Genomic DNA, 16,240 nt, shown 5'->3' with positions numbered 1-16,240 from the left:
TAGTTGGATGAGGTTTAAATGAGATTTTAATAGCTTATTATGCCACATTTACAGCAAACTAGCTGAAGCTAAAACACTAATTTTATCTGTATGCATTGTAATTGTCTCAATGTAATAGAGTTGAGAATAATTTTCACTTGTTTTACATGCTCATTCATGATTTTTCAGCTTCTACCATCCTTAGATATTTGCTCCAATCTTTATTTCAATCTCCGCTTAATAATTAAAAAGTTACTTAAAAGTCCTTTTTAATGTGATTGACCGTTCAGACAGCTTGATGATATCACTGCTGCAGGACACTAAAAATTTCTAACAAGTGATGCCTAAAAGCTGCATGCATTGGAAAAAGGGAAGACTGCCTCACAGAAATGACCAGACTGTAAGGAACAGCTAAAAGCCAGAGGCTGCACATTCTGTCTGATTATGTCAGAAATATCATCCTTCAGATGACTATCATAAAACAAAAACAGCAAAGCTGCCTCTCCTTTGCACTGTTCAGTGGCAAAAGTTCACCAAGCAATTATTTTAATGTTTTTACAATCTGAAAGTAAAACCTCTGTGATTAAAGTGTTACCTCAACTTGAAGAAAGAGGCAGAGGTGATGTGGTGATAAGCATCATACAGAGACTTGTGTGGCACCAAACTAGTACGTATTAAGAAAATGCCAAGATGTCTGTACATCAGTCCTGACAGAACTCAGCCAAGGTATGGTGAGAGTATGATTAACATCAAGCTAAACCTGATCCCACAATTCACACAACTTACTTTAATTTTGACAATCAAAATACCACACTTAGAACATCAAAAGAACAAATGAGTAATACTTCAAAGATTCATAAAACTTTGAATTTTTTGCTCCAAAACTTCCTGTCATTAAATATGCACAGAAACATGAAAACGTTTAATTACATTAACACTCTCAAACTATTCACTTTAATATATGTTTCAAAGACTGCTATACCTGAACAGAGCTGACAGTCAAAGTCAACAGGCCAACATCAGTGCTAAAAGGCTTTAAAATTATGAATACAAATGAGAACCCTGAAAACAAGTAACGGACATTTCTAAATTTAATGAAATTAATCTAATTAATCCAATACCAACTATTAATAAAATTCATTCATGAAGTATGAGAGTCTCTGCCAAGGCTGACATTTATTTCCATGCCTAATTGCCCTGCTGACCAGTATTCTTAACACAATAGTCTGCAATTGATGGTTCTTTGGTGAGTTGCAAGACTCAGACTAAATTCCAAAGAAGAAATGGTGATGAATGTTAAAAGAGTGCAGAAACAAGAATAGAACTTGAAGGTGCTATCTTTCCACATAGTGCCTTGAAAAAGTATTCAGCCCCTACAACTATTTTCACATTTTACTGTCTTATTTTCTAAATTTTAAATATATTGAAGTAGGTTTTTTAAACAAATTTCCAAAACATTGTGTATCACGTCAAATCAAAAGAAAAATTCCAAAGCTTGTCAACAATTTACTAAAATTTAAAAACCGAAATTGTGAAGCTGTAACAGTATTCAACCCCTTTTGTAATTACTACACTAACTTCCCTCAGGTGTAATACTGTATATTATCTAACCAACTCACACAATTAGTTGATGTACAAAATTGGAGGATCACCTAAATAAATACCCCTTCTCTCTACAAACAACACACATCAAAGTTGCTGGTGAACGCAGCAGGCCAGGCAGCATCTATAGGAAGAGGCGCAGTCGACGTTTCAGGCCGAGACCCTTCGTCAGGACTAACTGAAGGAAGAGTGAGTAAGGGATTTGAAAGCTGGAGGGGGAGGGGGAGATGCAAAATGATAGGAGAAGACAGGAGGGGGAGGGATAGAGCCGAGAGCTGGACAGGTGATAGGCAAAAGGGGATACGAGAGGATCATGGGACAGGAGGTCCGGGAAGAAAGACGGGGGGGGGGTGACCCAGAGGATGGGCAAGACGTATATTCAGAGGGACAGAGGGAGAAAAAGGAGAGTGAGAGAAAGAATGTGTGCATAAAAATGAGTAACAGCTGGGGTACGAGGGGGAGGTGGGGCCTAGCGGAAGTTAGAGAAGTCAATGTTCATGCCATCAGGTTGGAGGCTACCCAGACGGAATATAAGGTGTTGTTCCTCCAACCTGAGTGTGGCTTCATCTTTACAGTAGAGGAGGCCGTGGATAGACATGTCAGAATGGGAATGGGATGTGGAATTAAAATGTGTGGCCACTGGGAGATCCTGCTTTCTCTGGCGGACAGAGCGTAGATGTTCAGCAAAGCGGTCTGCCAGTCTGCGTCGGGTCTCACCAATATATAAAAGGCCACATCGGGAGCACCGGACGCAGTATATCACCCCAGTCGACTCACAGCTGAAGTGATGCCTCACCTGGAAGGACTGTTTGGGGCCCTGAATGGTGGTAAGGGAGGAAGTGTAAGGGCATGTGTAGCACTTGTTCCACTTACACGGATAAGTGCCAGGAGGGAGATCAGTGGGGAGGGATGGGGGGGACGAATGGACAAGGGAGTTGTGTAGGGAGCGATCCCTGCGGAATGCAGAGAGAGGGGGGGAGGGAAAGATGTGCTTAGTGGTGGGATCCCGTTGGAGGTGGCGGAAGTTCTCTGTAAGTTCCAACAGTATGGTAGATTTTTGACAGACTGGCCAGAATGAAGACAAAAGAGCATTCAAGGCAAGTCAGGAAAATGATAATAGAGAAGCACAAATCTGGGGAAGGGTGCAAGATCATCTCAAAGGCACTGAACATACCTCGGAGCTTGGTGCAGTCTATCCTGAAAAAGTGGAAAGATATGAAACCACAACCACACTGCCTAGGTTACGCTGCCCCTCTAAATTTAGTTGCTGGATAAGAATGGCAGTTGTAACAGAGACTACTGTGACATCAACAGTCACTCTGAGTGAGCTGCAGAAGTCAGTGGCTGCAACTGGAGATGATGTTCATGGCTCCACAATCCCTAAGGCCTTGCACAAAAAAGGATATTTATGGAAGAGTGGCAAGGAAGAAGACCTGGCTAAAAAGAAAACATCCATGCTTGTAACTCTGCAAAGCATCACTTAGAAGATACTGTAAAGATGTGGAAGAAGGTCTCATGGTCCGATGAGACTTAAGTGGAAATTTTTGGCCTCAGCACCAAGCGGTATATGTGGCGCAAATCTAATACTGCACATCAGCAAGGTAAACACCATCCCTACTGCAAAGCATGGGGGAGATAGCATCATGCTATGGGGACGCTTTTCAGCAGCAGTGACTGGAAATCTAGTCAGGATTAATGGGAAGATGAATGCTGCTAAATACAGGTAAATCCTGGATAAAAACCTGCTGGCCTCAGCCAGAAAGCTTAAACTGGGGAGGATGTTCATCTTTCAGCAGGACAACAACCCAAAGCACACTACCAGAGGAACTACAGAGTGGTTTCAAAAGAGAACCTAGTCAGGGTCATGACTTTAACCCAATCAAACATCTCTGGCAACACCTCAAGGTTACTGTCCACCACTGCTCCCCAACTAACCTGGCATAGCTTGACAATTTTGCTCTATCATATTGTGCAAAGTTAACAGAGACTTATCCAAAAAGACTACTGGCTGTAATAGCTGCTAGAGGTGGTTCAATGAAGTACTGAGCAAGGGAGAGGAATACTTCTGAACTGCTGACATTTCAGTTTTTGAATTTTTAGCTTTTCATGCATTACAATTTTCCCTTTATTTTGGGCTCTACTGTGGAAAAAAAAAGCACATGATTAAGAAGTAAAAATTCGCAGTTAAGTTAATCAAGATGTCTGGTTGTAATCACAACACAAGAAAAGCTGCAGATGCTGGAAATCCAAGCAGCACACACAAAATGCTGGAGGAACACAGCAGGCCAGGCAGCATCTATAAAAAGAGTAAACAGTTGACTTTTCAGGCTGAGTCCGGCTGCCTGGTCTGCTGAGTTCCTCCAGCATTTTGTATGCATTCCCTGGTTTTAATACTCATTTGTGTGAACAAAGAGTTGACGGCTGAATACTTCTACATGGCATTGTATACCTCCTGCACTAAGTAGAAGACGGTTGAGAGTCTGAGAGCTGCTGAAGGAAAAGGTTGCAGGGCATTTTGTTCATGATGCAGACCACAGTTATTTACGCTAGTGAAGTAAAAATATAAGGATGATGGATGGGATGGCAATGATATGGGCAACATTTTTCTGGATAGTGTTGGGCTTCTTGAGAGTTGCCGCTGCACTCATCCTGGAAAATGGTGAATACTCTATTGCACTACTCAGTTGTATTATGACTGAGGCAGTGGCAGAGGGTAGCTAGCACTTGATATATGATATGTCAAGCCAACTTTATGATTATCAGTGACACCATCTCATACTTTCACCTTCCAAACCTAATCCCCAACCTCAACCATTTAATAAAACATATCTCACCAACCAACTTGCGAGTGAGTAGTGTAATAGCCACAAGTCTTTTGTACATCCCATTAATAAACGAACAGGTTTTACAATATAGCGTTTAATGCAACTCTGCATTGTCCTCTATTATTTGGATCAAACATTTAATTATTGACCAGGGAAGGACATAGAATTTATTTTTCTAATGATGCCATGCAGAGTTAAGTTCCATTGTTGATTGTTTTGTCTTTCAGATGTGGCTGAGCATTTTTGCATTTTAAGGAAATGGGTTAAATTACACAACCCAGCAACAAGAAGTAGAAAGATCAAAGTATATGTAAGCAATGCAGCTGTGAGAAAAAAATGGTATGTTCAGAAGAGCTAACTTTGAATGTGTCATTCAGCTGAGGACACCCTTTGTGCAAAGCCGTTGTGGCAGCATTTGAAGAATGGTGAAACATTTATTCCTGTTGTCCAGGAAAATATTAATACCATGTCCAAAATCAATAAAATAGATTGTCTATTCACTTTATGTACCTTGCCATATTAGATTAGATTATGAAGACACACAGTCCTCTTTTATTGTCATTTAGTAATGCATGCATTAAGAAATGAGACAATATTTCCTCTGGTGTGATATCACAAAACACAGGACAGACCAAGACTGAAAAAGCTGACAAAACCACATAATTATAACATATAGTTACAACAGTGCAACAATACCATAACTTGATGAAGAAGTCCATAAGCACAGTAAAAGTTCAAAGTCTCTCAAATGTCCCACACCTCACGCAGACAGGAGAAGGATGAAAAACTCTCCCTGCCATGCCCGACCACAATCGTCACTGAGTCATCCGAAAACTTCGAGCCTCCGGATCAGCTCTCCGACACTGAGTACTGAGCGCCATCTCTGCCCGAACGATTCGACCTCAATCTTGGTCGCCAACAGCAGGCAAAGCCGGGGATTTTGAGGCCTACCCTCTGGAAGATTCCCCACCATGCAGTAACGACAGCAGTGAACGAGCGTTTCAGAAATTTCTCCAGGTGTTCCTCTGTGCTTTCACGTCCGTCTCCATCAAATCAGAATTGTCCACGGCCCCTATTTAACGGATACGATATCATTTTTCACCGGAGGGCTGCGCACGTGCAGCGCACTGCTGTCTCTCCTCCTGCCGAGGGATCCAGAGTTTCTTCTATTACAAAGATGACTGACCAAACTTCAGAAGAACTTTACTTGCTATGATCACATCGGATGTGCTGATGTCAAGAAACACATTGTATAAATTAAAGTCTGCATTTTTTTGAAAATGCAGTTTGAGTTGGAGTGGTTGTTAAATAATCAGAAGGCATTCAGTGAAACTGTAAGACTTATCCCTTGGCCGATCATATTTTTTGTGAAATAGGATTTTAAAAATAATCTTCTCACAGATGGTTAAGGACATTATGCTTTTGTTACAACCAGAGTGAACTTTAAAATTACTATTTATTCAAAATCCTCTTTTTTGTCCCTGGCATATATCACGGTCAATAAGGAAGACTTCTGACGAATACTAAAAGCACACACTCATGCCAGCAGCATCTACGATGGCAGAAACAATATTAAATTTTCATTTAACTATATGAAATGGTCATAATTTATGTAGTAATAAAGTTACAATGTTATACAGCACAGAAATGAGACCACTGGTTCACCACAGGCATGCCAACATCTTTGTTCATATACACTAATCCTAAATGCCCACATTAGATTTGCATCTTTCCATTTTCAGGGTTTCCAAGGCCCCACAAGATGTTAGCTACCTAGCTCCACTAATTTTTTGTTTCTAATTTAGATTTCCTGAAGTTGCAGCATTTCATTCAATGCCGTAAGTGCAGAGAATTATGTTATTTCCCTTCTATAATCCCAGCAACAGTATTCTTCTTTTCAGAGTGAAAATGAAGTTGATGCCACTGCTGTTTTAGAATGTTGTGCTCCTGCAACTGATCAATTCTCCCCATGACATTTTTTACCTAAGATCATATCCTCAAAGATTAATTAATGCAAACATGGGAAGTGACGCATGGCAGAGAAATAATGCTAGGCTAAGGCAAAGAAGCAGTTAGCAGGTAAAGAGATAGATTTTTCAGTCTGACGTGTACAAAATACTTTTATTTCAGTCTTACAAATCAAAGTTCAAAATTCTACATACTTCGACCCTGCCAAAGGGTATCAGCTCAAAATGTCGCCTGTACTTTTTTCCCGTAGATGCTGCCTAAGTTCCTCCAGCATATTTTGTGTGCATTGTTTTATTACCAAAGTATGTCTACTTCATACAACCTTGGGATTAATCTCCTTACAGGCGGCCTTACAGGTTCATAGCAGCTAAGTTAATACAAAAAGCCCCGAGTCCATAATTTTATTTAGGACAGCAATGAAATAACATATCTGGGCAGGATTTTATCTTGTTCTCCAGATTCTGATCCATTCTTGGCCACCAAGAGTAGGATCTTGCAAAGCTTTTCATTCGCGACACCCCTGGATGAGTCTCATGAATTTCCTCCACAATCTGTGAACAGCCGGGGGAGGCACAATGACCCTCGGCCCCCCCCCCCAGAAAATGCAGCCATCCTGCACACTGAGTTCTGTCTTGCATTTGGCATAAGGCCTCAGTTCCTCTCCTTCCATGACCCTGGGCCAATGTTGTAAAAGAAAAGTCTTGGCTTGGGACAGGACTGGGTCCCTCTCCGTCCACTGCTTGATCTGGGTCGCCTTCACAGGTGTCTCTGACAGCCTCTCCAATGAAAACACAGTCTCTGGAGGCACATATGTAGTAACAGGTGTCTTAGGTAAAGGTAGTCAACTCAGTACATCAGCGTTTGAGTTATCCCCACCCACTCTATACACTATAGTGTACTGGTAGGCTGACAATGTAAGAGCCCAACGCTGTTTCCTGGCTGAGGCTAGCAGTGGGATGCATCTAGTCTCACTGAACAGGCTTATCAGTGGTTTATGGTCCGTATAAATTGTAAATACGTGTCCAAAAAGGTACTGATGAAAGCATTTGACCGCAAAAACAATGGCCAAACCTTCTTTGTCTAGCTGTGAATATCCCTTCTCAGCAGCTGTCAGGGTACATGAAGCAAAACCAATAGGCTTCTCTCAACGGTCCTCCATTACATGTGACAGCACTGCCCCGACTCCATAGGGCGAGGCATCGCATGAAAGGGTGATCTTCTTGTCTGGGTCATAGTGAACAAGCAGCTTCGCTGAGTGGAGGAGTTCTTTCACTTCCTTGAAAGCTTTCTCCTGCTCTTCACCCCACTGCCACTTAGTGTCATTGTGAAGCAGCTTATACAGTGGGGTCTAAACCCTTGAGAGGTCAGGATGAAGCTTGCCATAATAATTCACCGTGCCCAAAAATGATTCGAGTTCTGTGATGGTCTTGGATCTTGGGGCTTGGGGCCTCCTTAATAGCTCTCACCTTGTCCTCCACAGGGCAAAGCCCCTCAGCTGTGATCTTGTGTCCCAGGTAAGTCACACTCGATGCCAGGAACACACAATTTCCACGTTTCAACCGCAGCCCTGCGTCTGAGAGCCTCTTCAGCACCTGTTCTAAATTAGCCAGATGCTCCACCTCCATAGCCCCCGTGATCAAAATATCATCAAGGTACACTGCTACGTGTGGAATCCCCTGCAGCAAAGTGTCCATTGTCCTTTGGAAAATGGCAGGGCTGGACTCCACTCCAAACACCAGGCGATAGTACTTGAATAATCCCTTGTGCATATTAATTGTGACGTACTCCTTTGAATCCTCATCAAGCAGCAGCTGTTGGTATGCATGATTCATGTCCAGCTTTGTGAACTACTTACTCCCTGACAGGGTCGCAAACAGGTCATCCACCCGTGGCAATGGGTACTCCTCCAGCCTAGAGACCTGATTCACCGTAAGCTTATAATCCCCACATATCCTCACCGTTTCATCTGCCTTCAAAACTGGAACAATGGAAGTCACCCACCTTGAAAACTGGACAGGCTCAATAATGCCCAGCTTCTGTAAATGTTCCAGCTCCTCCTCGACTTTGCCTTTCATGACATCAGGCACCGACCTGGGCTTAAAAAAAGTGGTGCTGCCTCAAGGTCGACATGGAGTTTCACTGTCACGCCCTTCAGTGTTCCCAGCTCGTCCTGAAAAACGTCACTGTACCGCTGCAGAATGTCCTCCATCGTGTGTGCATACTTAATTTCATGCCAGTTTAGCTGTATTTTGTGAAGCCAATTGCGACCCAAAAGACTGGGCCCCCTGCCCTTAGCTATCACTAGCCTGGCTTCAGCCTTCTGAACCCTGGCTGAAAGGTCCACATATAACACCCCTAAATGAGGTATGGGCTGCCCTGTATAGGTCCTAAGTTTGAGCTTTGACGGTCTGATGGGAGGCAGTTGGACCCCTATGTCCTCCTGTAGGTCTTCTCACTAATGACCGATACAGTAGCCCTGAATCAATCTCAAACTTCATGTTCTTTCCCCTGACAGTGACTGTGGCATAATATGGTTCAGGTGGTTCCTCATCTGTTTCCACTCTAAACATGTTGTAGGCACACGCTGCCTCTTTATCTGCTTCTTCTAGATGTGGCTGCCTGAGCCTGTTGAGCTTTCCCCTGCCCAGGCTTCATCTTACCCTTTCAACTTCTGCACTTTTTAGCTAAATGTCCCTTTTTGCTACAAGCATGGTAGACAGTGTCTTTGAAATGGCAATCATTTACATAATGCGTCCCTCCACACCGGAAACATTCCACCCGCTTTGCCTGTTTACCAGTCTCCCTCCTGACTTGGTGCACTACTGCCGACTGCGACCACCCCCATGTCCTTTCTGGATATCCTTGACATTATTAGCAGCCATCTCCATGCCTTGGGCAATCTCTAAGGCTTTCTTGAAAGTCAATGGTGGGGTTTCCCTTAACAGGCAGCGTTGTTTGCCATCATTATTAATGCCACATACCAATCGATCACGGAGCATGTCATTCAACACTGCTCCGAAATCACAATGCTCCGACAGCTGTCGAAGCTCGGCCACAGACTGACCTGGCTTCCTGAAACGGCTGTGAAACTTACACTGTTGGACTATCACAGAAGGTTTTTAATTGTAGTGGTTCCCCAGGAGCTTGACCAGTTCATCATATGGAATGTCCCTCAGTTTCCACGGTGTGGCTAAATTCCTTATTAGCTTGTAAGTCTTTGCTCCACACGCACTCAGGAGAATAGAGCACTTCTTAACCCCCTCAGTAATTCCATTTGCACAGAAAAAGTGTCCCATCCTTTCCTCATACTCCGGCCAGTCCTCCGTCACATCCACAAAATCAACGATAGTCCCAAACGTAGCCATCTGAACGTGAGGCCCCTTATCAGCGCTGCTGCTCCCACTCGAAACGTCCACAAAACCAGTTTACCTCATCGCCAAAAATATGTGGTAACTTCTACATTGAAAAGGACCACTCGACAATTTCATGCCCAAAAGAATGACTTTACCTAAACGGCAAAACCCGATATTTATATAGAGGCTTTCAGAACCCGTACGGCATGGCAGGAACACTCTTTTCAAAAAGCACACCGGAAGTAAAAAAAACCCATTATCCTAATTAGTATTAACTTACTTTTAATAATGCTCACAATATAACATACTTCTTTCAACCTTGGAATTCGTCTCCTTACAGGTTCATAGCAGCTAAGTTAATACAAAAATTCCCAAGTCCATAACTTTATTTAGGACAGCAACTAAATAACATATCTAGGCAGGATAGGGAAACTGCTGGGATGAAGCCTCAAATCTAGGCTGCCTCTGTCTTTTCTAGTGATTCAGGTAGATAATAAGAATTTTATGGTGCTAATTAAATACAAAAAAAGTTCTTCTAGGGCCCTGACCAACACAGCTAGGAATGAAGTGGATTATCAACATTCACTGTAAAATAATCTCTGATGGAATCTTAATCCAATTTATAGAGTAGGATGAGTGTAGAGAAAGTTAATGCAAAAATGCTACTTTTTGCAAATATTTATCGGATTGCAAATGAAGCTGCCAAAGTATTCAAGTTGCATTACAGAGAAGTCAATAGGCTGCCAGATATACTGCACTGCCAACACAGAGACCTTACTTCAAACCAACCAGCAGCTTGCAGAAATGAAAACCTGGAGTTGAGTTTACCCCCATTTGTTCACCTCACTTCCATCTGATGTCATATAAAACTCTAAAGATTTTGGTACACTGTCAGTACTACACAGTGGTCTCAAATTAACCCAAAAATGCTATTTAGGTTTGCCAAAATGTCATTATATACACCACATTAATTGCACAATTTTTATGAATGTGTAATTGAGCTGGTTGACATAGCATTACAAACAAGTAATAGCAGGCCCATCATTAGATCATCAACTTAAGGTCTGAGTTCTTCATTCAAGTGGGCTTATTTGCTGTAACAGGCTCAAAGTAATAGCTTAAGAAACAATTTTACTGCATCAGCTGCATGCTCATGATCAGTGGCACGAAACAATAACAAATATTTTATCACTACAATTATGAGTGAACTGCTTATTCTGCATTGTTTCAAAATGTGTTTATTTTGCTTATTTTAAATAGATCAATATAATACAGTGGACTGGCACATTTTCAATAGAATTTTGCATAAAATATTCAATGACAAAGTAATTTAATAAGTGGTGACAACTTTCATTTTGTAGTTGCACACACTGTCTAAGAGAAATCTAACTGTAAATCAGTTTGAAGATTGGCCCTGAAGATCCAATTGTTGCTGGCACCTGATTAACTTGGCAAAGGAGCCATTACTGTCCTAAAGCATTAAGTTCAGAATGGTGGCATCAGCACAATTTTTGCCATGAATAAGATTGGCCAAAACTTTTGCTTTTGCGAAGAAACCACAAAAGCAACAGAAATCTAGAAGTTAAGAACCTCTACGTGGAGCAAGTGTGACAGGAGATGATCGTGTCTTTTTAAACGTCCAAAATGCCAGTTGTCTGGCACACAGTGCTTATTATTGCATTTATGACCTCCAATTTGTTGATTCAAGCTTTGGCTTGCATTCATTTGTTGGCTACAGCCCCAGAACATCTGACAACAGCTTCAAAGAGACAGTTCTCTAGCAACTAAAATTTTACGCACCCTTAAGTTTAAATATTTGAGGAGAAAAAGACATGGAATTCTACCTTGTCTGCAGCTGAGTTCAATTTCTTTGTTAAAAAGAAGAACCATACATGTGACCTGTCTTGTCTAACTGCTGGTGCTTCACTGGTCTGACACTCTTCAATGGGAATCATGGGACTTTAAGAGGTAATTAACAATGGGAACCCTGTACCCCTCTAACAGCCATCATATACTGCAGAATGGTCAATAGTAATCGAGAGGGAGAATGGGATGGGGTGGGGGGAAGAATTCAACACAGAATCAGACAATGCAATTCCAGGAAAAAGGAAGGTGGTGATAGGAGAAAACACTGGCTTCCTCTAACAGCCAGATATAAACGGACTCAAGTGTACCACTTAGTCCTTCAAACATTTCTTCAAATAAAAGCAGCAAAATTCAAGCCAGCAGAAGGTGGTTTACCCAAGAACAGAAAATCAAAGAGGAATACTATGCATTTCGACAGCCAGAGAGCCAGATAACCAACACTTCTATGATCACTCCTGATCACTCTGAGGAAAATGAGTGATCAAGAGAACCCATATACCTATTCTTAAGAACACTACATGCTGCATCCTGGCGCAAAATTATTTCCCAATGATCTTAGGACATCCTATCATCTCACTTACTCTTTGTGGGAAACTACTGTTTGGCTTGTTTAACCACTATATTTGGATTCGTGTCATTAAAGAATTCATTTCAAAAATAATTTCTTCACTGGGAGAACTTCGGGATGCATCTGTGTGATATATTTTTGCTTAATTCATTTGTATATAAGATATGGAAATCTCTAGCAGATCCAGCATTGACTACCTATCCATAGTTGCTTTTGGTGGGACATTTACATGAGAGTACTGGACTGAAATCACACTACAACACTGACCAGGAAAAGAAGGCAGCACTTGTGAACCAGCTGGGGTTTTAACACCACTGTAGTCACTGTCATAGGGATGATCTATCATTTTCCACCCCAGTTTATTTAGATCTTAATTTTAGTCCACAATCTATAGTGGGATTTGGCCTAATCATTTCTAGATTGCTTGTAATTTCTCTGGAGTATAAAATTGGTTTTGATGAAAGGTCAGTACCAGATACTACCAGGCACACTGTGTAAACACTTTTAATTTTATAGCAAATATTCTTTTCTTATGGAGTTCCTCAGGATCAAGGATGCCTTTCCATTTTTGAGGGTTTTGTGGTGGCTGATGAGGCTAATGTGGCACCTCCAGATTCTACTACAGGTAAAATTGTACATGCTTGAGGGGATGCATAGTGGGTAATTTACGAAGTAATCTGCTCCTTCTTTTGTTTAGGGACTCAAAGATTTTTGATGACAACCTATTTGGCAATCCACTTTGAACTATCATAGGCTCTTGATTAAGTTCAGTTGGGATATTAATTTCTTTCAAGGAGTTTTGCAATTTCACATCCTCTGCCAGAATTTTCTGGGACAATGCTTTGGGATACAGTCTTGGGCAAGTGTACAGTAGGGCAAGGATCTCTGCTGCTCAGGTTTGGTGGCATGACCTTCTCAGATGTTCAAAAGCTAGTACCCTGATAGATATTGTGAATTATCAATGTCTGACTTCTCCAAGATGTAGCTCCTGAGATTGGGAAGTGATGCACTTTTACCTGCATGTTTTTGTAGATCTTTATTGATAAAGAGTGGTGTTGCACAGTGTATGGAGTTTGTAGAGTTAAGTCTACAAGTTAATTCAATGTTAAGTCCAGGACCCAGCATGCAGTGCAACCACGAAGAAAGCATGTCAGCCCCTCTACTTCCTTAGAAGTGAATGAAAATTCAGCATGACAACCAAAACTTTGACAAACTTCTACAGATGTGTAGTAAAGAGTATATTGACTAGCAGCATAACAATGTGGTATGGAAACACCAATGCCCTTGAATGGAAAATCCTGCAAAAAATTAGTAGATACAACCCAGTCCATCAAACATAAAGCCATCCCTTCCAGTGAGCATATCTACATCCACCCACTTCTCTCTGCTGCTATCAAGGAGGTGGTACAGGAGTCTCAACTTCACTAGCCCCATTGTTGAAATGCTCCCAGAATCAATATACCACTTTCAAGAACTCGTCACTTCATGTAACCATATAACAATTACAACACGGAAACAGGCCATCTCGGCCCTTCTAATCTGTGCTGAACTCTTACTCTCACCTAGTCCCACCGACCTGCACTCAGCCCATAACCCTCCATTCCTTTCCTGTCCATATAGCTGTCCAATTTAACTTTAAACGACAACATCGAACCTGCCTCAACCACTTCTGCTGGAAGCTCGTTCCACACAGCTACCACTCTCTGAATAAAGAAGTTCCCCCTCATGTTACCCTTAAACTTCTGTCCTTTAACTCTCAACTCATGTCCTCTTGTTTGAATCTCCCCCACTCTCAATGGAAAAAGCCTATCCACCTTAACTCTATCTATCTCCCCCCATAATTTTAAATACCTTTATCAAGTCCCCACTCAACCTTCTACGCTCCAAATAATAAAGACCCAACTTGTTCAACCTTTCTCTGTAACTTAGGTGATGAAACCCAGGTAACATTCTAGTAAATCTTCTCTGTACTCTCTCTAATTTGTTGACATCTTTCCTATAATTCGGTGACCAAAACTGTACACAATACCCCAAATTTGTCCTCACCAATGCCTTGTCCAATTTCAACATTACATCCCAACTCCTATACTCAATGCTCTGATTTATAAAGGCCAGCATACCAAAAGCTTTCTTCACCACCCTATCCACATGAGATTCCACCTTCAGGGAACTATGCACCATTATTCCGAGATCCCTCTGTTCTACTGCATTTTTCAATGCCCTACCACTTACCATGTATGTCCTATTTTGATTAGCCCTACCAAAATGTAGCACCTCACATTTATCAGCATTAAACTCCATCTGTCATCTTTCACCCCACTCTTCTAAATGGCCTAAATCTCTCTGCAAGCTTTGAAAACCTACTTCATTATCCACAACTCCACCTATCTTTAGTATTATCTGCATACTTACTCATCCAATTTACCACCCCATCATCCAGATCATTAATGTATATGACAAATAACATTCATGTTCTCCATACTTAATGCTTATTATTATTTCTTCCGCTCTATACGTGAATAATTTGTATTTGAATGCCCAAGTCTTTCATTGATTCTATTACATATATTATTCTATTATGGATTTGTTGAGTATGCCCCCAAAAAAATGAAAATGAATCTCAGGATTGTATATGGTGACATATATGTACTTTGATAATAAATTTACTTTGACTTTGACCTATTCTCTCACACACTTCAGTGAATGAATCACTGATGACCAGGAGCTGGGGCACTGAACTTTATGTATGGGAGACCTGATTCATGGTGTGGAAGTTATGTAGTTCAAACAGTTTACTATTCACCTTGCAAGTCAGCTTCATTCCAGTGGGAAACTTGTTGGAGGTGGGGTGCCACGTACTGGGGAGATGACACTGCCTTTCTTTATACCTACTTGCACTTAAATTGGATCTATTATTACTGCCTATATGTCACCATGCAGCAAGGTGAAGATGGTGTCGGCAGGCAGTAAACCTTATCAAGGGGGCTCCACAAACCCTCTTAACTGACAAGACCCAAAGACTTTCACATGGTCAAAAAAAAAGCCTATAACTCTTGATGTTGCCGCTATCTACGCTCACATTTAGGCACATGACCAAGTGGTTAAGGCATTGGACTAGCAACCTGAAGGTCGTGAGTTCGAGCCCCAGCCGAGGCAACATGTTGTGTCCTTGAGCAAGGCACTTAATCACACTCTGCGACGACACTGGTGCCAAGCTGTATGGGTCCTAATGCCCTTCCCTTGGACAACATCGGTGGCGTGGAGAGGGGAGACTTGCAGCATGGGCAACTGCTGGTCTTCCATACAACCCTGCCCATGCCTGCGCCCTGGAGAGTGAAGACTTTCCAGGCGCCAATCCATGGTCTCGCAAGACTAATGGATGCATTTGCTTTGCTTTACGCTATTTAGGCACACTCACTAAATATGCATCGGTCAACTTAACATACTGGTTAACTGAAGTTCTCAGTAAGCACATATGGTACACACTCCACTTAGTTGGATTTCTTAAATTTAAAATTGAATTACATTCTTTGGTATAAGCTGAGGCAGTGATTATAAGACTCGGGATGTCAAACTTCAACTAGACTGCACTTTGAGTATTGTATACAGATCTAGTCACCATACTACTGGTAGAATGTAGTAGCAATAGAGAGAATTTTGCTTGGAATGGAGGGTTGGAGTAAAAAGGAGAGATTGTGTTGGCTGGATTTGCTTTCACTGAATGGTGAAGGTTGAGAGAAAAAAGGTTTATAAAAAGGCCATAGACAAGATAGATAGTCAAAGTATTTTTCCTAAGGCAGTTAAGAATTAAGGTTTAAGGTGAGAGGGGAGAAATTTATAGTAGACCTCAGGAGTATATTTTTCCAGAGAAGAAGGTACAGAATTCTTGGGAGAAACTGCTAGAGGATGTGGTGGAGACAGATTCGATGACATTGTTTTATAGATGTTTGGACAGCTGCGTGGACAGCTAAGGCACAAGAGGATACAAGCCTTATGTGGGTAAATTGGATTAACATAAACAGCCATCATGGTCAGAATGAAAAACTGAGTCAAAAGGATACATTTTTGTGCTACCTAAT

The 16,240-nt window shown here is 41.6% G+C and overlaps 1 protein-coding gene across 4 annotated transcripts in view; it reads right to left on the bottom strand.

Moving 5' to 3' along the window:
* The window catches only part of cntln (centlein, centrosomal protein), a 538,558-nt gene that overhangs the window by 289,845 nt on the left and 232,473 nt on the right, over window positions 1-16,240 (bottom strand). The gene's annotated exons all lie outside the window — the stretch shown is intronic.

This window comes from Mobula hypostoma, chromosome 5 (assembly GCF_963921235.1).
Source record: "Mobula hypostoma chromosome 5, sMobHyp1.1, whole genome shotgun sequence".
Classification (NCBI taxonomy): domain Eukaryota; kingdom Metazoa; phylum Chordata; class Chondrichthyes; order Myliobatiformes; family Myliobatidae; genus Mobula; species Mobula hypostoma.
Note: the sequence above shows the minus strand (reverse complement) of the source record. Positions and strands in the feature narration are given on the sequence as shown.